This window comes from Gorilla gorilla, chromosome 15, assembly GCF_029281585.2.
Source record: "Gorilla gorilla gorilla isolate KB3781 chromosome 15, NHGRI_mGorGor1-v2.1_pri, whole genome shotgun sequence".
NCBI lineage: Eukaryota > Metazoa > Chordata > Mammalia > Primates > Hominidae > Gorilla > Gorilla gorilla.
In genome coordinates, this window is record NC_073239.2 from 78,258,757 (window position 1) to 78,285,990 (window position 27,234).

Consider the following 27,234-nt stretch of genomic DNA (forward strand, 5'->3'; position numbering starts at 1 on the left):
TACGTCATTTTAAAAGACTATGATTTTAAAACTTGTAATACGTTATAACGTTTTTCACTTATAATTTTCACGCCCAAAATGTTAAAGTCAGGGCAGAAGCAAGACATCAGCATTTAAAAGGTTGTGCCTCAGCCTTGGAGAGAAATGAGGTTGGTGGGTGGAACGTGAATCATTTTATCTTATGCAACTCTTAGTGAAGTTTTGGTATCTAGTAAGTGTTAAGAATGGTGATTAGTGGTGATGGTAAAAGTGTGGTGCATTTTTATGAGAAGAGTAGCATTTGCGTAGAATAATAGAGGTGCCTGAGATTTTTGGTAGTCCTTTTTTATTTAATAAAGCAACTGGGGCCAGGTGCTATGGCTTGTGTCTGTAATCCCAGCACTTTGGGAGGCCAAGGCAATAGGATCCCTTGGGTCCAGGAGTTTGAGACCAGCCTAAGTAAAATAGTGAGACCCCATCTCCACAAAAAAATAAAATTAGCCAGGCACAGTAGCACATGCCTCTAGTCCCAGCTACTTGAGAAGCTGAGGTGGGAGGATCACTTGAGCCTGGGAGGTTGAGGCTGCAGTGAGCCATGATCATGTCACTGTACTCTAGCTTAAATGACAGAGCAAAACCCTGTCTCAAAAAAAAAAAAAAGCTGAAAAAACAGTCAACTAGATTGTGTTCCCCTTTTGTGTTGACTTCTTAGCTCCACTTTATTAGAATGTGATAAAAATGAGACCTAAGTGGAAACTCAATCCCTGTCCATTGTTTTCCACTCTTATCATTACTGTATCCAAAATAGTCTTTCTCAATTGCCAAACCAATAGTCATTTCTTTACTTAAAACTCCTCTGTGGTTCTCCACTGCTCTTAGATAAACTCCTGAGTCTTTTTTTTTTTTTTTTTTTTTTTTTTGAGACAGAATCTCTCTCTGTTGCCCAGGCTGGAGTACAGTGGCACGATCTCGGCCCACTTCAACCTCCGCCTCCCAGGTTCAAGCGATTCTCCTGCCTCAGCCTCTCAGTAGCTGGGATTACAGGCACACACCACCACGCCTGGCTAATTTTTATATTTTTGGTAGAGGCAGGGTTTTGCCATGTTGGCCAGGCTGGTCTCAAACTCCTGACTTCAGGTGATCCGCCCGCCTTAGCCTCCCAAAGTGCTGGGATGCAGGCATGAGTCACTGCACCCAGCCAAAGTCCAGAGTCTTTAAAGTGGTATAGGATGTTCTCCATGATCTGTACCCTGTGTTCCTCTTGAGCCTTTTCTCTTACATTTCCCCAAATTACAATGAGCATCTTTCAGTTCCTCAAAAGGAGGAACACTTCGCTTTGCTAATTCTTCCTTGTGCTTCAGGTCTCATTATGGACATTAATTACCCAGACAACTGTCCCTGATGTGCCAGTCTGGGTTTGGTCCTCCTCCTAGTGTTCCCTCAGTATCCTGAGATCTCTTTTGCCGCTGTCTCCTCCAACCTGAAAGAACGGACGTATGAATGGATTGGCCTCTAATGGAAGTGTGTGACACTGGTCACAGGGAGTTCAGGGTGTAGTTGTTTGAATGATTGACTAAGATTCATCCACTTGGCTCTTGTAGTAGTGACTCTGACAGACTATTACATGTTTCTATTTGAAATGCCAAGCCCTAGGTGAGCATCCAGCCACCACTGAGCATGTACTAAGTACCAGGCATTGTGCTCTATCCTGTAAAGTCAAGTGGACAGGACACACATGACCCATTCTTTCGTAGGGCTTGTAATTCCAAGGGGGAGGGAGATTGGGATAAAAAGCAAACAAAAGCAACTAGGGAATTACAGAAGTACTTACAGGCAGGTAAGCCCCTGGTTTGGGGAGGTGGGGAACATCTTCCTGGAGGAAAAACAAAGAGCTGACTTTTAAGGACCCAGCATAGAGAGCCACAGCCTGCTTCAGTTAAATGACTGTGAACAGTCTTTGCTCAAAAGAAGAAAAGGAACTTCTGACCTGATAATGTTTCCCAGAGGGACATCGCAGATGCCCTTTTGAAAGGTAAATGTTCCTGACCCACAGAAATGTTTCCATCTTTGGAAAGTTTGGGAGGGAACTGTTTCCATGCTTGTGAACAGATGACCTGCAAAAGAACTTTTGACTCCACAAAGGCAGAAAGTAGGAACACTATATTTGAACCATCAAATACCTTAAGTTTTGTATAGATCATAAAATAATCATAGATGTTGAAGCAGGATGATCATCTAATTCAGAACAACAACAAAAAGCCTGATAGCTCTTAGGCCTGCAGACAGCCTGTAGGTCTATTCATTTGGCACAGATGTTTTTAACATTGAAACTGAAGGCATTTAGTGCTGTGGTGCTCCAGTTTGCCGCAGACCCCTCCACTCCCTGTTATGAAGCCAACTCTCTTGACTCATTACTTGCTTGGACCTGGGACATTTTAAATTTTGTGACACTATAGCTCAAGCCTTTGTTTTCTGAATGTGGGAACCAAAGTTCCAGCCAAATCATTACTGTTGCCCTAACAGGGGTGTCCAATCTTTTGGCTTCCCTGGGCCACGTTGGAAGAATTGTTTTGGGTCACACATAAAATACGCTAACACTAACGATAGCTGATGAGCTCAAAAAAAATCCTCAAAAAAATCTCATAATGTTTTAAGAAAGTTTACGAATCTGTGTTGGGCTGCATTCAAAGCTGTCCTGAGCTGCATGCAGCCTATGGGCTGTGGGTTGAACAAGCTTGCCCTAACTCATGAGAAGTGTAATATACATACATTTAATATGTATTAATATCTGTCTAATCTATATCTACAAAAATATAGATATACTTACTTAGATTTATTTAGATATGTAATAATTTATTAATTTATAAAATGCATTAGTTTAGATATATATTTACTTAGATTTTTACTTACATAAATATTTGTGTCCTAGTATCTCAGAGAAAGCTAGCTTACTAGTAAATATATGGGGCGTTAACTTTTACTGCAAATTAGTATTATATTAACTATCCAATTTAAAAAGAAAGCAAACTCTGCCAGGCTGGTGTGGTGGTGTGCACCTGTAGTCCCGTGTACTGGGGAGGCTGAGGCAGGAGGATTGCTTGAGCCTAGGAGTTCAAGGCTGCAGTGAGAGCTATGATCGAGCTGCTGCTCCTCAGCCTGGGCGACAGAGTGAGACTTTGTCTCAAAAAAAGAAACAACAACAACAACAAAAAACCCCTCTTTTTATTTCAGTATACAACTCCCAGCAATAGGGGAACACTGTACTTTAATGGGAGTCAGGAGAACTGGGTTCAAGCTGTGACCTTAGGCAAGCGTCTACTGATCTGGGTCCCATTTCCCTGTTATATTGTGAGGGGGCTGCACTAAACGATCTCCAAAGACTTTTACATCTCTACAGCCTCTGCTTCCATGTATTAGGCAATTACATAATTTCTTCCCTTTTGGAGTAATTGGTTTGGTTTAAACTGTCAAAATGAATTATGTGTTATCAAAGTTAGTAACTCCTAAGAATTAAATTGGTCCAAATCTAAATTGCTTAGAGTTGGAGAGGATTTAGCTCCCATCTAAGTGACTTGTATAGCATCGCTAGTGATGTTGGTATTATTTTCTTGGTTTAGAATCAGCCTTAAGGCAATACATTTCAAGCCGTGCAGTTGTATTTCTTGATTTATGCTAATGCACTCCTTGTTCTATGGGATGGTTGTAAGTTATGTCCCTGTTACGGCAAGTCAGAGAGAGACTGAGAATCCCACTGTTTTGCTAGAAGCCATTCTCACTAGTTTGGCAATTACAGCATTATTGTCCCAAAGTATCTGTAGCTACCAGTCTATGTATCCACCCAGGGTGATGACAAATACTACAAATCACTGTAGGACAGACATTTTAATTAGAGGGAGGAATGAGCCCAAGGGTATTGACTATGGTAGTGTTTAAGTGCTGTGTTAAAGAATTTTATGAGACAGGAAATTTTTGTTGAGAATCATGGTCCTATCTGGAGATATTTATCAAGATTATTATGTTAGTGTGCTTCTGTAGCACCAGTAAATTAGAGCAGTATCTGTCAAAGCACATAGGACTTTTGTAGTAGAAAGCCCACTTAATAGGAAGCTTACCAGCAGTGCTTTTATTATGTACTGCCTTCCCAAAAGTTCCTTTGATTGCGTATAAGTTTTACCCTTGCACGCCTTTGACCTCACAGGGAGATAAATGCTTAAAAGTTACCAAAGATATTTAGTTTGTGCTTGTGGTAAAAAATTAAGAAATTTGCCAGAGCATAAAACCATGGTCAACATGATCCCTGTCATAATTGCATTAATAAAATAAGTCATATAGGCCAGAGTGAGCATATTCTATACCTCGTCCTGTATTTCCAATTTCAGACCTAGCCTCTGTTCTCCAGGCACTTAAACAAAAACCGCAAAGCTGCATATTTATTCGTAAGTCACATCTGTCCCTTGTACTTGCAAAGCTCTGTCTCTCCACCTCTCGTGTCGCAAACACTTAAACATGATACACTCTTTCCTTACAACGGACTTTGGTTTTTGCGTCTGTGATGTTGGAGGGCTGGGCCCCTTGAGCTCTGTGGTCCTTCCGGTGTCAGAGTTTTGTGGTTCTGGTAATGGTTCCGTTGGACAATGGAAATTCTGCTCCCTTCTGAAATATATTCAGGAGACTTCTGATACTCAGATTTGTTCTGGGCTCTGAAATTATTTTGGGAAGCGCACCCAAAAGTCATACGTGCATTAGCCTAATTCCATAAACAGAGTACATTTATTTATTTGCAAGCTGTGGGCCTCTTAGATGCTTTAATATAGATTACTGTTGTTTAATTATGGTACAGAAGAGTTGAGAGCAGATTCCATCTAAATCAGTGCTTTTGAAACTGTTGTCGAGCCCTAGACCCTTTTAGAGATGATAAGAGCTATGGAGCTGTTTCTGGAAAAATGCACATATGTGCATATTGATGATATTCTGGGAACAATGTCATCTGATTAGTAGCCCTCCTAAAGCCTTTCCTAAACCTAAAGGACACAGGACCTCAGGTTGAGAAACCTCAGTTGAAAGGGTTCAAAAATAAGGCTTTTATTAATTCCTGACATTCAGGGTGTGGTTCTAGTGTTTTCCTTTGTATTTGAGGACATTTTCACTTCAATTAATTATAGAAAATAGTTACTTAGTAGAAAACAGGAGCTAGGAGCTATAAATTTTAGAGAAAAAGATGTTCTTAAAAATGTGTTCTCACTTATGGCTTCTGGTGAAATATACTAGATGATGACCCATTTTAGGACCTATTTGGTTGTTATTTAGGTATTTTCAAAAGCCTCTATTTTTTGAAAGAGTTTCTTTGAGGTTTGCAGTAGATGAAAACTTAAAAAAACAAAACTAGGACAGTTTGAGTGACCCTGGCTTGGTATCTTTTGTTAATATAAACTTTTCCCTTGTAAAAAGAAATAGGATTCATCCTTTTCGTACGCTTTTTCTTAAAACATTCACCCTCTTTTTGAGCTGCAGTGGGCATTATGGTGTTCTGCTGTGTTAGTCTAAGACAAAATGATGAGATTGGTGAGGCCTGCCTGATCCTCTTACCCTTTGAGCCCCAGTCTCCCGTGGTCTGGGTCCCCGTGACCCAACAGATTTTTTGGTCCTCTCTGGAATTCCAGTTCACTCAGCCAGCATCTTACAGACAACCCGATGTTGGTGGAAATTGAGCTGAATGGAGACTGTCCACAGAGCAGCCCCCTAGCTAAAGGTAAAGTGAGAATCCAGCTCTCTAGACTTCAGGCCAAGATTCTTTCCCGACTCCACCTCAGTGTGTGGTGGAGGCAGCAGGGTAGCCATCCAGTCAGTCATTCATAGGTGTTTATTAAGTATCTACCTTGTGCCTGAGCCTGTTCTAGGTGTTACAGGTAGGGCAGAGAACGCAAGACCCAGCATCTCGGCTCTCCAGCACTGCTGCCTTAGCACAGGGAGGTGGATAACAAGCAGGCAAACGCACGATGAAAAAAATGACAAATGCTGGGTAGGTACCAAGTAGAGAATCAAAGCAGGGTGACTTGATTCAGTGTGACAAGGTGGCTGCTTTACCTGGAGTGGTCACTGTCTGCGAAGGACAGGTAAAGCACTGTGCAGCAGAGTTGCTGCACAGAGCGGGTGACAATTCAGCTGAGGCCTGACTGACAAGAAGCACACAGCCCTGTGAAGATTAGAGAAAGAGCATTCCAAGCAGAGGCAACAAAGGCCCTACTGTGAGAACAAGCTTGGCAGGTGGAAAAACAGTGGAGGGTGGTAGAAAGAGAGTCGGCTTGGTGTCAGAAAGCTCGGGGCGTTGTCCCAGATCTGTTGCTTCCTAGGAGTGTGAACGATGAGCAAGTCCCTCCATCTCTGTTGATTAGTTTTTTCTTTTGGAAAATGGTGCTAATGTTTGCTACCTTATAGGCTTGGTGTGAAGATTAGATGAACTACATTAAACATGCCCAGCACAAGATAGGCACTGGAGAAATGCTAGCTTTGGTTGCTTTTTAAATTAATTAATTAATTTATTTAATTTTTTTAGATATGGGCTCGCCATGTTACCCAGGTTGGTCTTGAACTCCTGGGCTCAGGTTATCTTGCTTCAGCCTCCCAAAATGCTGGGATTATAGGCAAGAGCCACCACTCCTAGCCTGGTTCCTTTTTTTATTTTAATCTTTAACAAAATTATTTATTTATTTATTTATTGTAATCTTGGCAGGCAAAGCTTTGGTTGCTTTTAATTTCCTGAGGAAATGAATATTTTTGACAAGGGCCTTCTGAAAAGAATCGTACTGGCTGAGGATAGACACCCGCAGGGTTGCCTCTTAGAAAACAGGGTGGTGGTATGAAAGTTTCTTAGGGGTGGGTTAGGGTATAGTCTTGTTGGTGCCCTGAAATGACGTCATAGAAGCATCTAGTTATCTCTACCCCCTTCAGTAACATCTTTTCTAAAGAGAGGATGGGGAAAGGAAACAAAGACTCTGAAGTTTATTCCGTATTTTTGAGTTTCTGAAAAGTGTATTTGTTTTCTATGGACTCATAAATATTAATGGAAAGTTTCAATAATTTAGATGGACAGGATAATTGCATTGTAGTGGTATAACTGATAGGGCCCCAACTTGTTTTTATTTGTTAACAAAACTATACATTTATGGCTGGGAATTAATAAACATACTAACAGTAATCATAAAGGAAATAAAACCTCAGCCATTGTAAAAAATAAAAATAAAAAAACCCACAACCCCCCCGTCTGCCAAAACTAGATATAATTGATTCTTGCTTAATTCTGAAAGCTTATTTACTTTTTTGATTATAATTCTGTGAACTAACTCTGGATAATTTTGCCTATTTTGAATAGTTTTAGATAATGCCTATTTTGGCATCTCCCTGAATATTTCTGACCATCCCTTCAACATTTATTTGGTCTGTTTAAAGAAGACACATTAACATTTGCCTAAGTCACATGAATTAGGATGCAGAATCTATAATTATGGACTAATGATACACAAATACAGGCTTTGAGGAGTATTTATTGGACAACTACCATAATTATCAGTGCATCATAGTGTGATGGTTGGGTGTCAGCCAGATTGGGGTTCAGCTATTCATTCTGCCTCTTATTAGCAGGGATAATTTAACCCCTGCAAGCCTGTACTCTCATCCACAGCACAGTACCTGCCTCACAGGGTTACTTCAGAACACAGTGAGGACTTATGTAAACCATCTACACAGGGCATGACATATACCACCGCAGAAAAATGATTGTTGATGTCACCTTCATTACCACCACTCTACCCTCAGCACTTCAATATGAAGTGATGGGCCCAGCCCTTTTCTGAAGTTAACTTTGAAAGCAGTAAGATATTTATTTACATAGAATTTAAGAGAAGGGATTTTTGAGTACAACTTCCTCACTGGTTTTGCTTTTTATGTAGGATTCTGGAATGTAAATCAGTAGGAGATTTCTAGTTACTGGTGGAAGAGAAGATGGCTTCCTTATCCTGGAATCACAGGGATTGGGGGTAAATTCTGTACATAGGTCCTCTCTGGAAGATCTTGCAAGGAATATGGGAAAATGAAGCTGGAATTATTGTAGTTACAGTGTTGGCTAAAGTTGGTTCATGGAACACCTTGAAATTAAGTTTGTTGGTTTGCTTATTCAATATTGGACAGCAGAGGGTCTGAGTTAGTGAGAACCAACAAACCAGAAATAAATCAAGTTGCAATATTTAGCTGCAAAGGACAGAAAGAGGCCTTTGAAAAGCTGAAGTGAGTACTTTTATTGCTGTAATTAAGGGAAATAATGGTAAACAGACTCTTTCAATTGGCATTAAAATATATTTTCCTTGATTAGTTTGAATATCCAATACAAGTTGGTGGATGTGAATTGTTCTGTCATGCTTTCAAGGAGGAAAACTCCAGTTTTAAAAGTGCGTCATTAGGGCCAGGTGTGGTGGCTCATGCCTGTAATTCCAGCACTATGGGTGGCTGAGGTGGGCAGATTGCTTGAGGTCTGGAGTTCGAGACCAACCTAACCAGCATGGTGAAACTCTGTCTCTACTAAAAATACAAAAATTAGCTGGGCTTGGTGGTATGCACCTGTAATTCCAGCTACTTGGGAGGCTGAGGCATGAGAATTGCTTGAACCCAGGAGGCGAGGCGGAGGTTGCAGTGAGTCGAGATTGTGGACTCCAGTCTGGGTTACGAAGTGACAGTCCGTCTCAAAAAAAAAAAAAAAAAAAAAAGTACATCGTTTGAATATGGATTTATAGATGTATTCAAGGACACCAACAATTTTTTTTTTTTTTGAGGCAGGGTCTCACTGTGTCCCCCAGGCTGGAATGTAGTGGTGTGAACATGACTCACTGCAGTCTCAACCTCCTGGGCTCAAGTGATCCTCCTGCCTCAGTCTTCTGAGTAACTGGGACCACAGGCGTGCGCCACCAAGCTCAGCTAATTTTTTAATGTAGAGACAGGGTCTTGCCATGTTGCTTAGGCTGAACATTTGATTGGGCTTGCAGAAAATATGAAGTACTTTTTTTCCTGTGTGGACTCAATTAAACAAAAAATTTTATTTTACAGAGATAGGATCTTACTCTGTTGCCCAGTCTGGAGTGCAGTGGTACATACAATCTTAACTCACTGTGACCTTGACCTCCTGGGCTCAAGTGATCCTCTTGCCTCAGCCACCTGAGTAGCTGGGACTACAGTCGTGCACCACCGTGGTTGGCTAATTAGAAAACCTTTTTTCTTATAGAGGTAGGGTCTCACTATGTTGCCCAGGCTGCTCTCTAATTCCTGACTTTGAGTGATGCCACCCTTCATGGCCTCCCAAAGTGCTGGGATTACAGGCATGAGCCACCATGCCCCACCTGGGGACTCATTTGAAGGTGATCATTTCTACTTTTATTTGTTTACTGGACACTTGTTCTGGGACCTAGATCTTTCACAGTTGATTTTAAGTGAAAGGTTTCTGAACTGTATATATACAATATTTCAGAACAATAATTTCCTTTGCTTCATAGTACGGCACAACAGTGTTTGCACTTGATGTTTAGCGTAGCCTTGGTTTTGGTTGTTCAGAAGCCTTTGTTAGCTCTTTGACTGTGCCAAGAATATATTGTTTTTGAGTCTCCTTGCCGGGCCTCCTCGCCTTCTTGTCATGCACATCCTGTACCTGGGTTGTGGTTGTATTGATTTCCTGGGGCGCTGCTGTTGCAAATGTCTGGAGTGAATGAGAATGTGTTTGTGGGTGTCTGCCCTCACCTTGGCCACTGATCTGCTTTCAGCCCTGAAGTACTGCCATCTGCATGAACATTAGGGACCCCCAGCCTCCCCCACCACTTAGTAAAGTACCCTGCACATGTTTGGGATTCAGGAAATGTTTGTAGAAAGAAAAAATTCCTTATCATTCCTTACCATTCTCTGTCTTGAGTCTGAGTCATGATTCAAACACTTTTGCTAAAAGGTTTTCGCTTGAAAAATTCATATTCAGATACAGATTTACTTTTTTTTGGTGTGTGTGAGTTTAAGAGCTGCCTCAGGAGTAGTTTAGAGAGAGTGAATATACCAGTATGGTTTTTAATCCCTTGATTACTTAAATAAGTATTAAAGGTGTGTGAAAAGATTAGCTGAATCCTAGGTTCCTCAAACAAAATGTTAACTTTTGTTTGGGTGATAAGAGATGGATTTCAAAATGGGAAAAAGCGAGACTGAAACCATCATCCAGCACACACTATGTCAGGAATGTATTAATGACAGCCTGCGCTTGATAAGAACAGGACACCAACAGGGGGCATAAACAAGATCTAGGTACAACTGTGACCTTGAAGTGACCTTGAGTTTAAGTTGCCATTTAAACTCATTTTCCTTAAACTGTCCTTTTCTGGCAAAATAAGTGACTCCTGAAGTTGCCTCATTAGAACTCCAATATGCATTTTTCTCTCTGAACTGTTTCTGGTGGGTGTTGACTCCTTCTGTTGTCATTTGGTCCTATAGGACCAAACTTGTATATGTAGAATTTTATTTTAAAATAGGAAAAATCATGATTCTGAAAAATTGTGCCTGTCAAGATATTAAATGACTGTTCCCATTAATATTATTGCCATTAATATTTTGAAGTCAAATTACATAGTGACAGCTCTCTGCCTGAATGATACTTACGTTAAAAGGAAGAAACTGTCTGAGAGAATTGGAAGAGATGATAATGAGGCCTCCCCACCACTTTCCCTTTTAAGCCCCTCACCTATCACCTACTCCTCCATCCCCTAGACTTAAGTAGGTTCCCTTACTTTTCTTCTGCTTGGGCCATTGTTTAGAAAGGTCTGAGTCTTGGGATGAGCTGGCCTCCTGTTCAGGCTTAGCCCTCCACCTTCTCTGCCTGGGTCCCCTCTGTGTTCTCCCTGGGCCAGGCCTTCCCTTCTGTGTTTTCATCCTCTCCTGTCCTCCTGACACCTTCATTTAATTGTAACTTTTTTTTTTTTTTTTTTTTCCGAGACGGAGTCTCACTCTGTCGCCCAGGCTGGAGTGCGGTGGCGCAATCTCAGCTCACTGCAAGCTTCGCCTCCCGGGTTCACGCCATTCTCCTGCCTCAGCCTCCCGAGCAGCTGGGACTACAGGCGCCCACCACTACGCCCGGCTAATTTTTTGTATTTTTAGTAGAGATAGGGTTTGACTGTGTTAGCCAGGATGGTCTCGATCTCCTGACCTCATGATCCACCTGCCTTGGCCTCCCAAAGTGCTGGGATTACAGGCGTGAGCCACCACGCCTGGCCTTTTTTTTTTTTTTTTTTTAATAATTAAGGTTGCAGTGAGCTGAGATTGCACCACTGTACTGCACTCCAGCCTGGGTCTCACTCTGTCATCCAGGCCAGAGTGCAGTGGCGCAATCTCAGCTCACTGCTACGTTAACTCCTAGGCTCAAGCCATCCTCTTACCCCAGCCTCCTGAGCAGCTGGGATTACAGGCATGCGCCACCATGCCCCCAGCTAATTTTTTAATTTTTCGTAGAGACAGAAAGGTCCTCTAGGTTGCCCAGGCTGGTCTCCAAGTGCGGGGCTCAAGCGATCCTCTTGCCTTGGCCTCCCAAAGTGCTGGGATTATAGGAGTGAGCCACTGTGCCTGGTGAAACCTTCATTTTAAAAACATACCCAAATCTTTCTGAGCACTCAGCCTGTCAGTCCTCTGTTGGCCTTGCCCACTTTCCTTTTGAGGTGGGGCACAGTGTTTTCCTTTCCCTTCTCAGCCTCTTCCCTGACAGCTGTCTGCAGATGCCCTTCCCTGCCTTGTTCATTTTTCTTCCCGGTGCCCATCCCCAGGAGACTGCATTGGCGAAGCCCAGGAGTGACAGTGTAGTCAGGTCAGTTCTTTGTCTTGTTGGCTGCTACCTTCTTCAGATTCATTGCTCCCCTGTTTGTGTGTTTTTCCAATGCTTACTGATGTGTTTTTAAGTTTCTTTTTGTATCTTTCCTCATCCCTCAACCTAGTAAATATTGGTGTTCCCCAGGTGGGAGGGGGTGGGGTGGGGGGCGGGGGTGGGTGGGAGATGGTTTGTCTTTACCTTGTTTTCTTTGTCATGGCGCATGGTCTCGTCAACTTTTAAGTCTCAACAATATTGCCCATATGCCAAGGACTTCCAAAGCTCTGTCTCTTGTCTTCCCCCCTGAGCCCAACTATTGCTTCTGGAACTGGGGCAGGCTTAGGACAAACCACTTTATACTCCGTCTCCTTTAATCCTCACAGTAGACTGTAAGAGAGGAGGAGTGCTGTGGCACCTGCATTTCTCACCTGAGGAAACTGTGGCTTAGACAGGCCCGATATCAGGTCCAGGGTCCCATGTCTGATATGCTTGCTGGACAGACCTGCTTGGACATCCTTTAGGCATCTCCAAGTCAACATGTCCACAATTAAATATCCCATCTTTCCCCTTGACCTGCTCCTCCTCCCATTTTCCCAGTCAGAACTGGTCTTGCCGTTGTTCAGTCACCTGGCCACCATTCTAGACTTTTCTTTCTCCTTTACCTCTTTCCCCACCTCAGTTGATTGCCAAGTCATGCCAGATTGGCTTGGTAAATACTTTCTGACTCAATTTCTTCTTTTCCCCACAATTACCACACTCGTTTGTATCATACATGTGGATTATTGTGATGGCCTTGGAACTGGTTTCCATGAATCTAGTTGTATTCCCTCAAATCCATCCTTCATAAACTGCCTGGATGAGCTGTCTAAAACTCAGCCCTAACCTCCCTCCTGCCAGAAGTCGTTTAAAGGCTTCCTGTGCCCTATAAAGTTCAGGCTCCTGGGGAGGGTTCCCAATCGGCTGGCCCTGCCTTCCCCATTCCATCTTCCACCTCTCCTTGCCTTCCAGTTTATGAGCTAAGTACTAATGGACAGACTAGGTTTTCTTGCCTCTGCTCATGTCTAATTCACCTTAATTACAATAAATGTTGGAGGAGGAAGGAAGATATTCCTTTGTAATTTGTACAGAAGGACTTGTATAACATTAGAAAAGATAGGGTTGAATAAGTTACATAGAAAAAAATATGTCACTCTCCATGTAACTACAAAGACATCCATAAACAGGCCTGAGCATGCCACATGCACATGTCAGCACAGTTCACAGCATTCACTGAGCACCTGCTGTGGCCAGAGACCACAGTAGATGCTGGGGGTGAAAAGCTCAAGGAGCTCTCCCTGTAGTGAGGTAGGCAGCAGAAACCCACAGTTTCATCATAGGGTAGTTGAGTTTAGGAATAGAAATGGGTATGGGATAGTAGGGGATTGTGAGCCTGAGTATTCAGGGAGGACTTCTTGGAGGAGGTGATGCACAAGTTCCGTCTTCAGGGAAAGTCAGTAGTAACCAGGTTGAAGGTAGTGTAAATTCCTTTTCTCCTTTTTCCTCTTTGGGATTTGTATTTTTCCCATGGAATTTTACCTGTACAGGTCATTTTACACTAGACTAACAACGCTTAAGTGCTTTTTAAAAGCAAACTGTGCCAGATTTATCCCACTGGTAGGAACTTTCTTCATGAGTTCAGAGGCTTTGTCTTGGTTCCCGTTGTATTGCCAGTGCATGGCCCCTGGTAGGTGCTGAGTAAATGTTGGTTGAATTGGATGCCTTGAGGCGAGGCATGAGAAAGGGTTCTCCTCCTCCCCCTGAAGGTGGTGAAGATAGTTGTGACAGTTGAGACTTGCATGGGGCTGACCTTGTGAGGTCCTAAGCCTGGTGACCTGCCTCTGCAGTGTAACTGGGCTGTCTCATGGGAAGGGCAGAGCCTTTCCTAGATGGCCAACTCTGTGTTCTGAACAGGAGTGCCAAACTTATTTGGAGGGGAAGGGAGCGCCCTTTTAAAGCCTCAACTACTAATTAAATTCAAGCAGAAGATGGTGAAGGTGGAGCTAACTCATTTATTAGCATATAATATGATCAACCTAACTCATATAAATGTAGATTATCTTGGTTTGTCTTTTCCTGGCTGCAGAAAAGGCTTGGAGAGGTGCCTTGGATTGTGAGTTAGTCAGTGAGCAGCTGCTTAAAGATTTGAAAAATCCTAGAATATGTCATGTCCGTAGGCTTTATCCTTTAATTAATTATGGATTTTTATCTGCACATATGTGAAGCTAATGATTGACTTGGTTCGGACACTGAATTGTCGGCTCAAACCTGCCATTCCACTGGGCTTCATCACTATGTTCTATGGGTGTGAAGCCTTTGTTTTTTCAGAGACCCATTTCCACCAGCGGGTTTGCACTGTAAGTGTTTCCACAGGAACTCTGCCCTTTGCCAGTGTCACTGTTGTGGCTATGCAGCAGAACCCACAGGGCGGAGGTGTTTCAGCCCTCACTGAAAATGCAACAGATCTTAACATCTCTTGCTGCAAATTTTCCAGTGTGTTCTGGTCTACCTTGGTATCTTAAAACCAGGCTCACTGACTACCACATGAGAAATGACAGTGGGGTGTCTTAAATGATCTGTTGAAGACCAGCAGCCAAAAAGATTGCCCTTAGTGTTTCTCTCTACCGGCTAACATTAGACAATGCCATGTAGAAGCTGCTGTTAGGGTTTGAGAACTGTGTCGCCTCATTCTCAAGATAGCCAAGGAAGTGTCATCTCTGGAGAAGGCAGTTCTGTCTCTTTCCGTTTCTCCATGGATCAGATATTGTTCTGAAGGAGGTGGTTTTACCGATTCGTCTCACACAGACTTCTTGCCTTTACTTTTATCTGACTGCTGACAGGGTGGGCTGGAATATAATCGCTACTTAACTGGACTTGACTTTCAAGGCCTGATTGGCGTTTCCAGTATAGCAGTTGCCTGAGTCATCTAGTTTTGAAACTGATAAATCAAAGGACTGGCTTGGAGGCTAGTGTCCTGTCTGGAGAATGGGCTTAATGTAACTTCAGTTAAGAAATTAATGAATCTGAAATAGTTATAACCCAAGGAAGAGATTTTCCTAAAGAATGTCCCTTTAGAGAAATAATGACCAGTTCCCTCCAAAAAAAAAAAAAAAAAAGGAAAAACAGACACTAGACTGGATAGAAAAGACTTACATGTTGAGGCTGATGATTTCTCTTATGGAACTATAAAAGGACTGGACTCTAAGGAAATGAGGGTCTTCAACTTCACTGGTGATGTTTCCATTTGTTCTGGAGCTGTGATAGAACCAGGACTAGAGAATGCAGGGCACAATGATAGATTTTTTTTTATATAGCACTTTTAAACATAAAAAATATATATCTAATGTGCCAATGCAAGACCTGGCCTTTTTGTAATCAAGTAATATTTTGAGTAATAATTGATTGCACAACATCCTGTGACACACTGTGAAAGAGTAAAATTGGCTTAAAAATTTTAAGTACAAAGACATTTCAGAAGAGTTTTGTCCATAACTTTGTTAGACTGAAATGAGTGGAATTACATTTGGCACCAGGAAATGGATCTGGATTATTTAGAACAAATGTTTTCCAGGTTTGAATCTTCTATGTGGAAGTACAGCCTGACCTCTTTGCCTTTTCCCTGGTCCAGGATCCTGACAGTCAGTTCTTAAGCTCTGTGCCTCCAGAATTTCATGTTTATGCTGAACAAGGCCTGTATTTTTTTAATGGTGGCTCTTTTGGATGATGACTTCCTCGATGGTGAAACTTCCAGTAATCTCCCTTGTCATACTGAAATGGTATCAGTATATCATCAGAACACCATGGAGCTTGTCATTTGAGGGACACAGCTTGCTTGTGTGCTTGGGAAAGAAGAGGTTTAGCATGGTTTCAGGTCAGTGATGAGTCCAGTGATCTCTGCAAGTTCCCTTAGCTCTGAGAATTCTGATGTCATATGCACTTCTGCCGCCAGAGTTGCTGCTTACTGGATGCGTAAGAAGAAAGGAAAATAAATGTAAAATGCCTGGCACCACTGAGGAAGTAGGGTCAGGAGTTAAGTTAGACAATGACTGGCATTTCCCAGCCACACTAGTACAGAAGTGTCCTGTGGTACGAACGGAGGCAGGCTGGGGGGGTCCATTGTGTGCCAGGTGTTTCCATGAAAATAAACTGTTGAGTGCTAGGTATGGCAGCTGCAAACAGGGATTTGGGGGGCAAAATTTAATCTTTTTTTTGTGATTTGTTGAATGAAGTGCCTAATGTGTCTCAGTAACTTACTTGAGAGGAAAAGAGCCGCAAGCAAGGCAGTGGAGAGTGCTGGATGGTTGCCTTGTGACCAGACCTGTTCTTTTAAGGCCTCTGGAGCCAGCTGTGGGACGATCAATCCAGCAGCTGCAGGTACGCCTCGGGTGACACTTGGGTCTGTAGTCAGCGGGGTTGCCTGTGACTGAGAGTGGCAGAGTGGTCCCTTGCACTGATGAATCCTGGCCCTGCTGATCTTTGCTTGGGTGATGGCTGTTTGTGTGCTATTTCTAGAAGTTCCTCCCAACGCCTGCCTATGTGACCTGTTTTCACCAGATCCAGATTGCTAGCCCCTTAAAGCTTGAAGAACCTTAAAGGTCATCTGGAACAAAAGATTTATTAATTTTTAGCCCGGTGGCCACCCTGAACCCCCCAGTTGATTGATTGAGGCTAGTCTTGAGCGTGCCCTGCTTCACATGCTAGTTTTCCAGTTTCTACTTTGGGAGAATGACCTTATCATTAGGCCGGCCAAGAGGGCTTCTTTCTGTTCCTGTCACAGTACTAGGCTGTATACTCATTCACCCTCAGTTCCCTTTTCTGGTATATTTCTTAACAAATTATTTCCCTCTTTCCACTATTTTTAGGGGTAACAAGTCTAAGATATTTACATATAAATGGCTCTCCCTTCTCAAACCCTTTTCTAGCAAGCACGTTCTGGGAGGACAGTGTCTTACCAGGATCTTCTGTCACTGTGGTCCCTTTGAGGGTAGAAAGAACAGATTGTTGTGAAGTCTTTTGTCAGCCTCTTCATGTTTATAAATGTACTTAGTTTTCCAGACTATGTAGGTTTTAGACTTCAAGTGAAAAGAGTATACCTTGTTATGCAGCAATAGAAAACAAAACAACTACAACAAAATTGTATTTTTTCTCCATCCAGAGGCTTTAACTTTCAATATTTGTATATGGAGGCAAGGCTGACAGCCACAGCAGTAATTTCATGATGGCTGAAATAGCTGTGAACTGTGCATTAACTTGTTCCTTCTCTCTTAAATTCTGCTGCAGTGTTGGAGCAGGGAAGGCGAGCAGAGGAGTGATGAATAGAGTAGCAGGTGGGATAATATACAATAATAGGAGATACACAATAAGGATTAATTAGGTGTCAGGCTAAGTATTTCATGTGCATTAACTAATTTAATCCTCAGCGTACCTTCAAGATATTCAGATTCTCTTATTATCCTCCTCTTTGTAAGGCAACTGAGGCTCAGAGAGGTTAAGATACTTGCCCCAAATAAGTGGTGAAGGCTGGGCACGGTGGCCCAGCACTTTGGGAGGCCAAGGCAGGAGGATTGCTTGAGCCCAGGAGTTTGAGACCAGCCTGGACAACATAGCAAGACCCCATCTCTTTTTTTTTTTTAAAGTTGTGGAGCTAGAGTTTGAGCACCTGCATGGAACCACTAAGCTGCATTACACCTGCCTCAGGTGGTTGATATGAAGAAAAATAAAAATTTTTCAGATGGACTCTGGGTATTTGCCTTTTAAGGCTATATGCCTTTTAATTCTGATGTAAAGTGGTAGAGAAATGATTAAAGGTTTAAGAGTTGATAGGGCCCTGGGTAGCAGGGACACTTTACATGTGTTGCGTGTGCATCTGCAGCAGAAGACAGCTCCCCAAACGGACATGCCTCCCTTGTTCAAGAAAGCTTGTCAGGGTGGCACCAATTTTTTTTTTTTTTTAGCAATTTAATGAATGAGGTATCAAATGATCACATAATACAAATTTGATTGATCTCCTTTTGGATATATCTCCCCTTAAACATTGTGCTGGCTACACTATCCATTTCTATAATACCTTTGATTTTATCCTCTTTACTCCTAACAGTGAATTCCTAGGTAAAGTCACAACTGAATTTATCAGCACAAGCGTGCTGCATCATGTTGTATGTTCTGCAAACAGTAACTTGAGATAGTGTGTCATTTCCCAGTTCTTAAGGCTGTGGCCTACACCAGTGGTCTTATTTTCCCTTTTGATTTTTTTCAAAATTAACTGTTATTTTGCCAACAAGTTTAACATTTCATTGGAGCAATTATTACGTGTCTGGGGTTATGCAACACATGGGATGTGCAGAAATAAAAAGATAGTTTCCCTGCCCTCAAGGAGCTTGTCTTATAGGGGAAACAGATACATAAACAGTTCTAGGGCACAGAGATTTTCATGTATGTGTGTACTATGGTGTTAATGCAGAATTCTGTAAAGGAATAAAGCTTCCATGACCAAAGCAAGCATGGGCAAATGCTTCACATCTTTCTGCCTGTGTTTTGTGAGCCCATTCTGTTTAATGTGGACTTGATTTAAAGTCGACCTGCAGTCCTGGACTTCAACCAAACAGCCATTATAGTAATGAACATTTAAAGGAGTTATTGTTCCAAAGCATTATAGTTTTTCACATCCATCTTTTCATTCCCTCATTAGCTAATGACGTTGATGTCCTCACAAGCATTGTTTAGGAATGGCTTAGGAATTTTACCGTATGTTTACTTTGGCTTGTCTGCTGCCCCTTGCTTTGTAATCTATTCACCGGTGATTCAGTTGTTTCTTTGAGTCCCTTTGAAGTTGCAAGTTGACGGGTGGGGACTGGTGGGGAAAGAAATCCAGAATAGGTATTCCTAAAACTATGAAGTGAAAATTCAGGAGAGACTGTCATAACTCTGCTTATTTAAGGTGGTTTGGTTTGTGCCAAGCTGAAGGAGGGAATATTGATTGAATTACTTTTTAAAAATGCAACTAATTTTTATTTAATTGTTTTCCCTGGAGTTGTGGGGTTGAGGTATTGCAGTTTAAAGCAGTTTGGTTGTGCTGATAATTTTTTTCTGATTATCTTCAAGTCTCCATGGACAGTGTCACCGCAGGTCTATTCATGCTTTCGTTCCTTCTTTACCTGCCTTCATCTGCTTTCTCTGGGCATTGGTACCCATACCCAGGTATGGTCAGTTGGAGTAACTCCTGCCTTGCTGGGCTTAACTGTGGTGTTTCTGGGCCTAAGGCAATTGGAACATCTGTAGTTTATTTCCTAATCCCAATTTTGTGGAGGTTTGTGTTCTAGCTTTGATTCAATTACTCCTAAGTAGTGGCCTAAGTGTGAGACAAGACACTTAATGTAGGCCCCTTGGAGCTGCTGGGTCCTTTTCATCAGAATTTGGCTAATGAAGCCTCTCTCTTTTTTACACACTAAAGCCTAATATAACTAGTAATGAACCTCATTAATAATTTGTATTGGCAGATGTGAGGTGTCACACATTAAAACTGTTTTACACCATGAGCATTGACTTCATTCGGTCAGTGAGGGAGGATGCAACCACCTTTGCCAAAATAGGAAGGAAGAGAAGACCCAGAGTTTTCAGGGAACGGAATTAAATAGCACTTTAACGAGCTTGGCGGAGGCAGTGGAGTGAGGAGAGGAAGTTAATAGGCCCAGGGAGGAGAGTATCTCACTGGTTTCTCCAAGCTGATTCTTCTGGGTGCCAAGAGAGCTGTGGAAACCCACAGAGGAATGCCCCGGTTCCTTTCCTTCCTTCTTTCTGGTAAGGGTTTAGATCTATTTATTTGATGGTCAGCCTTCCAGTTTTATCAGCACTGGTCTCTTTGTACAACTTCCCAAATGTACAAACTCCAGACAGATGAGTACAGTTGGTGTTTTCCGGGGAGGGTGTTTCTCCCTGTGGTCTGTCACAGCCAGAGAGCAGGGGGCCAGAGAGAGGACTGATTGCCCATATGTTCCACGTGAGTCGTCAGTGGTGCACCCAGTTTTAAAATGCTCTGGGGGTGTGTGGCCGTGAAGTGGATTTTGAATGAATAGAAGGAAAAAGCTCGTGGATGAAAAACATGAGCCATTTGAACCGTGTGTGGTGTCTGGAAAAACAGGTGGTCTGGCAAAACTGACAAAGTTTGCTTGGGGAAACAGAAGCTTTGCCTCCACCTCTGATGCTTGGGCTGGGATGAAATAAGCCACTTTTCTGTTTAGACTGTGTTTAGATGGAGGGAAGCTTCTTTAGTTCTTTATTGGGTGCAGTGAACCGCAGAACTTTTATTACTTGCGTTCTTAATTTTAGTTAGCCATGCTGAGCTGGGTTTACACCCACCTTGGTATGTAATTTCTGCGACCTGTTCTGCTTCCTTCTCTCCTGTCACAGTCACCAAAAGCCACTATGGGTAGCCATTTGTTAATATCACCTTTATTAGGAGTCCTCCAGGCTCAGTTAAGGTCTCCCTCCATCTTTCCACCCCCGCTATTTTATGCCTTTGTAGCCACTGGCACTCTGCCTTGCGGCACTTGCACATATTTATAATCAGTGAGTAACCCTCCTAGACTGTAAGCACCATGAGGGCAAGATCTGCAGCCCACCAGCAGCTTCTGCTTCCAGCATAGCACTTGGCACACAGTAAGCACTCTCTTAGTATTTGTTGTACTTGTCAGTGTTTGTTGCCTGAATGACACAGAAGTGTTCCCTGCTGGAGAAGGGATTCGAGTTAAATGGAATAATCCAGAGAATTTGATAAAATGATGATGGCTATCTGTTTATGCTCTTAAAAGTATGCACTTGAGACCTCTAAGTAGATGTTTATTTGCTTAGCCCTTTCCAGGATTCATGTGTTTATCCTGTTTCCTTTCGTATGCATTTTCTGCTTTGCCTCTCACATAATAATTCTTGGAAGCAAGTAGATCATTGTTTCCATTTCAGTTGAGATCACTTTAGGGGCATGTCTGGGACTTGAAAACAGATCTTCCACTATCTTATGCTCCCTACCTCACATTTATTGAGTACCTACTATGTACCAATCCTTAACATTTGTTATTCCAGTTTATCTTCCATCAGTCCTGTTGAGGTAGATATTGTGCCCCATTTTACAGATGAGGAAATCAAGGTTCTGAGAGATTAGATAATTTCTAGGAACATACAGCCAATAAAAGGGAAAGGAAGAGTCTGAGTTCAAACCCAGTTCTTTGGTGCTAGGGGTACAGCTGCTGTCTGTAGGGCATGCCAGATGACACCTTTTTGACTCTTTTGGTAGGAAATGGGGAGGAATGCTTGTCACCTTAGAAATGCTGTTCGAGGTTGCTCACACCTGTAATCCCAGCACATTGGGAGGCCGAGGTGGGTGGATTACGAGGTCAGGAGTTCGAGACCAGCCTGGCCAACATGGTGAAACCCCGTCTCTACTAAAAATACAAAAATTAGCCGGGCATGGAAGTGTACACCTGTAATCCCAGCTACTCAGGAGGCTGAGGCAGGAGAATTGCTTGAACCTGGGAGGCGGAGGCTGCAGTAAGCGGAGATCATGCCACTGCCCGCCAGCCTGGGCAACAGAGCGAGACTCCATCTCAGAAAAAAAAAAAAAAAAGAAATGCTGGTATGTCCAAGTCTGTGTTCACTCTTATGTTCATGGTTGTTTTACAAAAGCTGTATTTAGCAAGCACTCAATGGCAAGTTATGCCAGCACTGTGCTTGGCATAACTTGGATATATAGGTGAATGAGGCAGCCATACAGAGAAATATGACAAGAGTATGTTTTAAATGCCCCAAAGAAGGTTTATGTAAGGTGCTGCAGGAATGTGGCGCTGGGAAAATAACCATCATTTATATAGTGCTTTATATGCTGTCTCTTGCTTTTATATTTGCCCCCATTGTATTGTCTTTCTCTCTCTCCTTTCCTCCACGTCTCCTCCCCTCTCCGGAATTTTAGGATATGGATGCATGTGTACATTTAAGATTTGTTCTAAATACTTGAAAGCACGCTTGCTTGTTAGTTACCTGTCCAAAGCCAGTTGACTACTGGGCCCCAGAGGAACACTAGCATGTGCCCTTGCCCCGCCTGTTTCTTTGTATACAAACAGTATACAAAACATAGAGAAGAGAACTGACGGATATTTAGATCTATGGGCTTTTATAGAAAATAAGAATTACTTTTCTTCTGTAAGGTCAGTGTTTACACCTTGTCTGCTTGCTCCATACTCCTCTAGAGACTAAAACACCTCATTGCTTCTCAGAATCATTTCTGAAACTGAGGCTAGAAATTACAACAGAGACTCTCTTCTCACCTCTTCACCAGCATCCCTTGCCTCTTAAAGTCACTGAAAGAATATCCCCCCTCCCCCATGGAGGGGTCATAACACTTTGTGTCTGTCTATTCCAGGAAGCTCGAGTGCTTTACAACGCTTTACCCAGCATCCCTGGGGGTGGGATCGGTGCACGTAGATGTTTACTGTGCCAACCCCTTAAAAGGCCTTCTCTTAGCTTAGACCCTCATCTAACCCAGACTAATAAAAAAAATTCCCCAATAACTTTGCTGTTGGAGATCTTACAGTGCTCAGAGATTGGCCCTTTAATATCCATGGTTGGCAAACATTTCTGTAGAGGGATTGTAGGTTATTTTGACTCTCCTTGTAAGTGCCAGTTTGTCTTACATGGCCTCAATCAAGGAAACAAGTAGTTCGGCTGCTTCCTCTTTATGGCATCCTTTTGATGAAGCACCACTTACTTTACTTTGCATATTAGGGTCCCAGGATACATTGGTACATGTATTTTTAATCTATCAATCATTTCATATAACATTAAGTAGAACTGATTTAGGAAATTGAAGAAGTTTCATAAAAAGATACTCTGCTAAAAAGCTTTAAGAGAGCTATTGATTCCCAAAAATAGTTGATTGGGCCGTAGCATCAGGTGTGCTGATGCAGAACCACATCGTTGTGATTTATTTCTGCTGTCTTTGTGAGGGGATGGATGACACAGGCTTCTGGAAGAATGTGTTTATAAGTCTTCCTTCTCCCAGATGGCGCTTCCAGCTAAGGTCCTGCAGAGTTGCATTCTGCCACCCTTCCTGGAGCCTGAGAGATGGGCGAGGAGTGCAGGTGGTGGTGTTAGGTGGTGGCATGTCAAGGAGGCAGGCAGGAAAAGGCAGACTGATTTTTGGTAGCATTAGTCTTTCTTCTGTCCTTCTCTGCTTTTCTTTATTCTGAATGTTAAGATTTGGATGCATGTGTACATTTAAGATTTGTTCTAAATACACGAAAGCACGCCTGCTTGTTAGAAGGACATATTTGAGGGAACTAAGTGGTGTTCGGAGGCACAGTGACGATTCGAGAGATTCTGGAGGACGCACGTTGGGCGTTGGTGGTTTTCCAGTTGGTATCATAGTGTCATATTCTCTTCTTCAATTATAGGTTTAGCTCTTTGGGACCCAAAAAGACACGATTAGTCAGGATAGTGACATGCACTTGGCATGCTGTGGCTTCTATTGAGGAAAAAGTGACCCAAATTTGAACATTCAACTTCAATTCTTAGTAATTGGCAATGGCTCCTTGCATCTCTTTCTGCTTGACTATAAAACTATAAAATGCTGCTATTAACTTTGAAGGCTGCCACTTACAAGGCTAGGTGAACAGACTTTTACATTAACAACTCAGACTAACCCTGGAAAGCATCTGTGCTCCCTCACGGAGAAGTTGCTTTCACATTTTTCACGGTCAACCTGGGTGGCCCTCACCATCAGGAGTTTGGAATCTCAAGAGTAGCAGCACAAAGGGGTGGCAACTTGAACCCCTGGGTTCTAGTCCCAGGTCAGCTGCTAGCTGCTGTATGAACTCAAGGAAGTCATCCAATGGGATCATCTTTTGACAAAAGAATCAGGCCATTAATCACCAAGGTCTTTTCCACCTCTGAATTCTGTGATCTCTACTCTTGTAGGTTTCCTCCCTAATAATTTCTGTAGTTCTGCTTTTTGAACTATTTCCCTTATTTATCCTTTCCTTAAAATCAGGTTTGTTCTCATTCTTCTGGTCCCACCCACATCCACATGGCTATTAAAGAACACAGTGAATTGATGCAGAAAGATGTCCCAGATATAGGCCGGGCGTGGTGGCTCATGCCTGTGATCCCAGCACTTTGGGAGGCCGAGGCAGATGGATCATTTGAGGGCAGGGGTTCAAGACCAGCCTGACCAATATGGTGAAACCCTGTCTCTACTAAAAATACAAAAAATTAGCTGGGCATGGTGGTGTGCACTTGTAGTCCCAGCTACTCAGGAAGCTGAGACAGGAGAATTGCTTGAACCTGGGAGGTGGAGGTTGTAGTGAGCCGAGATCGACAGAGCGAGACTCCATCTCAAAAGAAAGAAAGAAAGAAAGAAAGATGTCCTAGATATATTGTTGAGTGAAAAAATATACTAACAGAGAGGCATGCCTGGTATGACCTATTTCTGAAATGAGAATGATAATAGTATCAGTATAGGTCTGCATCGTTAATTTGAAGCAGTTTAAGTCAGATGTGTTTCTGAATTCAGGATTTTTTCAGGTTTATATAGGACAATGTATTAAATACATTTGCTATTAAATAACACCTCCAGTGGGGGCTGGGGTGGCATCTGTAATCAAAAACATTAATACTTCTGTGGCAAAACATGGATATTCACACTAAGTGGGGTAAATAAAGATTACACATTGCCTTATGTCAGTTCAGGTAAGATTTTGACAACAAATGTTACAAAATTTGTTTGGGTTTTGGAACTTTTTGAATATTGGGATTGTAGATAAGAGATCGTGGTGGACCTGTATAGCCAAAGTGGGGAAAAATCTGGAAAATGAAGCATCGAGCACTTAGCAATACTTTTCTTGAGTGGAGAAGTGGGGTGAAATTATGGGGGACTTTCATTTCCCAAGTTATATTCTTTTCCTAGTAAGCGTGTATAATTTTATAATCAGAAAAAATGATTAAAGATACATATGAGATATAAAGATTTACATAAAGTAGCTGGAAACATTTAACCAATCTGTAGCTGTTTGAGACTTATTTATATTAGGACAACTAAGACTTGTTTTCTCAATTTTTCAAACTTTTGTAATGTGATTATATTTCATACACACTTAAAATTTTTCGTAGGTGATAGTATTGGGAAAAACGAAAAGGAATATGTGATCGTAATTAAAATGTCAGTGGAGAAAAATAAGGCCCTTGGAATACCCTGCGGGAAATCAGGAGCCACTTCCTCCTGGATCCTTTATGTAGCACATTATACTGACCTATTAAATAATGAGAATCAGGCTGGGCATGGTGGCTCATACCTGTAACCCCAGCACTTTGGGAGGCTGAGGTGGGAGGATCACATGAGGCCAGGAGTTTGGGACCAGCATGGACAACATAGCAAGACCCCATCGCTACAAAAAAAATAAAAATATAAATTAGCCAGGCATGGTGGCACATGACTGTGGTCCTAGCTACATGGGACACTGAGACAGGAGGACTGCTTGAGCCCAGGAGTTTATGGTTACAGTGGGCTATGATTGCACCACTACACTCCAGCAGGAGCAACAGAGTGAGACCCTACCTTTGAAAAAATAATAATAAGAAGAAGAATCACATGGATGAAGCAAATGATGATAACCAAAATATAATGTATGAGAGATCACTTTATAAAGATGTAAGGCTATACAATAATTTAATGTGTTTTTGAAGTAACATTGCAATTCCTAAGGGGACCAAAATGAATGGTTGGTCTTAATGGGCTTTGTCTGAAAATTGGCTGGAATAATTGCTTCCAAACAGAAGATACTTGGAATTTCATATATGGAATATAGATGAGATGGTTGGTATTTGACCATTTAATTTTATCAGTCAATATAAAATGATCTATATTATTCTTAATTTTCACACTTTTCCATATTTCTAATCCTAATATACTCATTTGTTGCCTTTTCCCACTTAATTGTATAATTGCAGTTCCCATGTTGCTTATAATAGCTGCATAATATTTCAGTCACTGGTTTACATAATTTACCATCTTCTTATTGCTGTTTCTATTTGTGTGTGTGTGTGTGTGTTACAAATAACACTTCCGTACCTGTAGCTGTTTCTTTTTCTTTTTCCTTTTTTTCCCCCTATATTTAGGGGTTGTTTTCTTAGGGAATATTTTTTCTGAATGCATGAGGAACTTAAAGTTTATTCTATAAGCATTTATTCAGCATCTACTGTGTACAGGGCGCTGGAGATACAGAGATGAATTTTAGAACCTGTGCACAAGCTGTCTCCATTTCCTGGACCCTCTTCCTCCCTCTCCCTTCACCTGACGAATTCTCCATTTAAATCCCACTTTCCCAATGAGGCCTTTATGTATTCCCCAGAGTATTTTAGGCTTTTCTGTACTTTTTCTTCTCATTTAGTCACAGTTATATTGTGTACATCTCAGAATAACTAAGATTACTTCATTTTTGCCTTCCTCATTAGACTATTAAACAGTAAACTCTGATAACAGGTTTTATGTCTGATTTATTTTCCTTGGTACCCTCAATACCTGGGACATTATGTCTGGCATATACCAGGCACAGAAATTCAAATGAGTACTTGCATAAATGAATTAGATGAACAAATATTTGAATATGATTCTTGCCTTGAGAAATTTAGATTAGAACTGAAAAATGGATTCAATGGATAATTTCAGTGATGTGTAAGTGCTTTATAGAAAATAGAAAATAAACCTTTTCCTAGCTATTATCTTTTCGTCCTTTACAGTGAATCCTTTGGAAGAGGATTCAGTTCCACCAAGTCATTTAATGTCTTACGTTTGCCCATACTCTGCAGCAGAAATGGGCTTGACTTATTTTCTGCTAAAACTGTTGCTTTTCTATGCAAATCCTACTTTATTTCTCATTGCACTGAACACCATTATCATTCGCCTTTTTCACTTCTTTTTGACATGTTGGTTATCTTTGTTTTTTTTTTCTTATTATTAAAAATCCTGTTTCTTCAGCATCCCCTTTTTCTTGGTCTTATCTGATAGCTGTACCTATTCTGCTGTTTATGACCTTTTAAAAACTGTTAGCTCCTTGAGGGAAGGGATAGTGTGATCTTTTGGTAGGAGACTTTAAAAGATCCACTTTCTTATATTTTAGTGTATCCCTTGGGTCAAATGGAGGATTTTTTTTAAAGGATGATCATCAAATAAATATTTTAAGTAATTTGACCAAAATTAATCTTCTTACCTTTTTACTAAAAATATACACTAAATAATTTTAAGGGAAGATTTTGTAGTCTCATATTCAACATGGAAATTTCTTGATTAGTATTGCCCTGACTTTATTGGT

General features: G+C 41.7%; 1 protein-coding gene across 2 annotated transcripts in view; it reads left to right on the forward strand.

The window, feature by feature from the left end:
* The window catches only part of PRKCH (protein kinase C eta), a 334,858-nt gene that overhangs the window by 6,534 nt on the left and 301,090 nt on the right, over positions 1 to 27,234 (forward strand). The gene's annotated exons all lie outside the window — the stretch shown is intronic.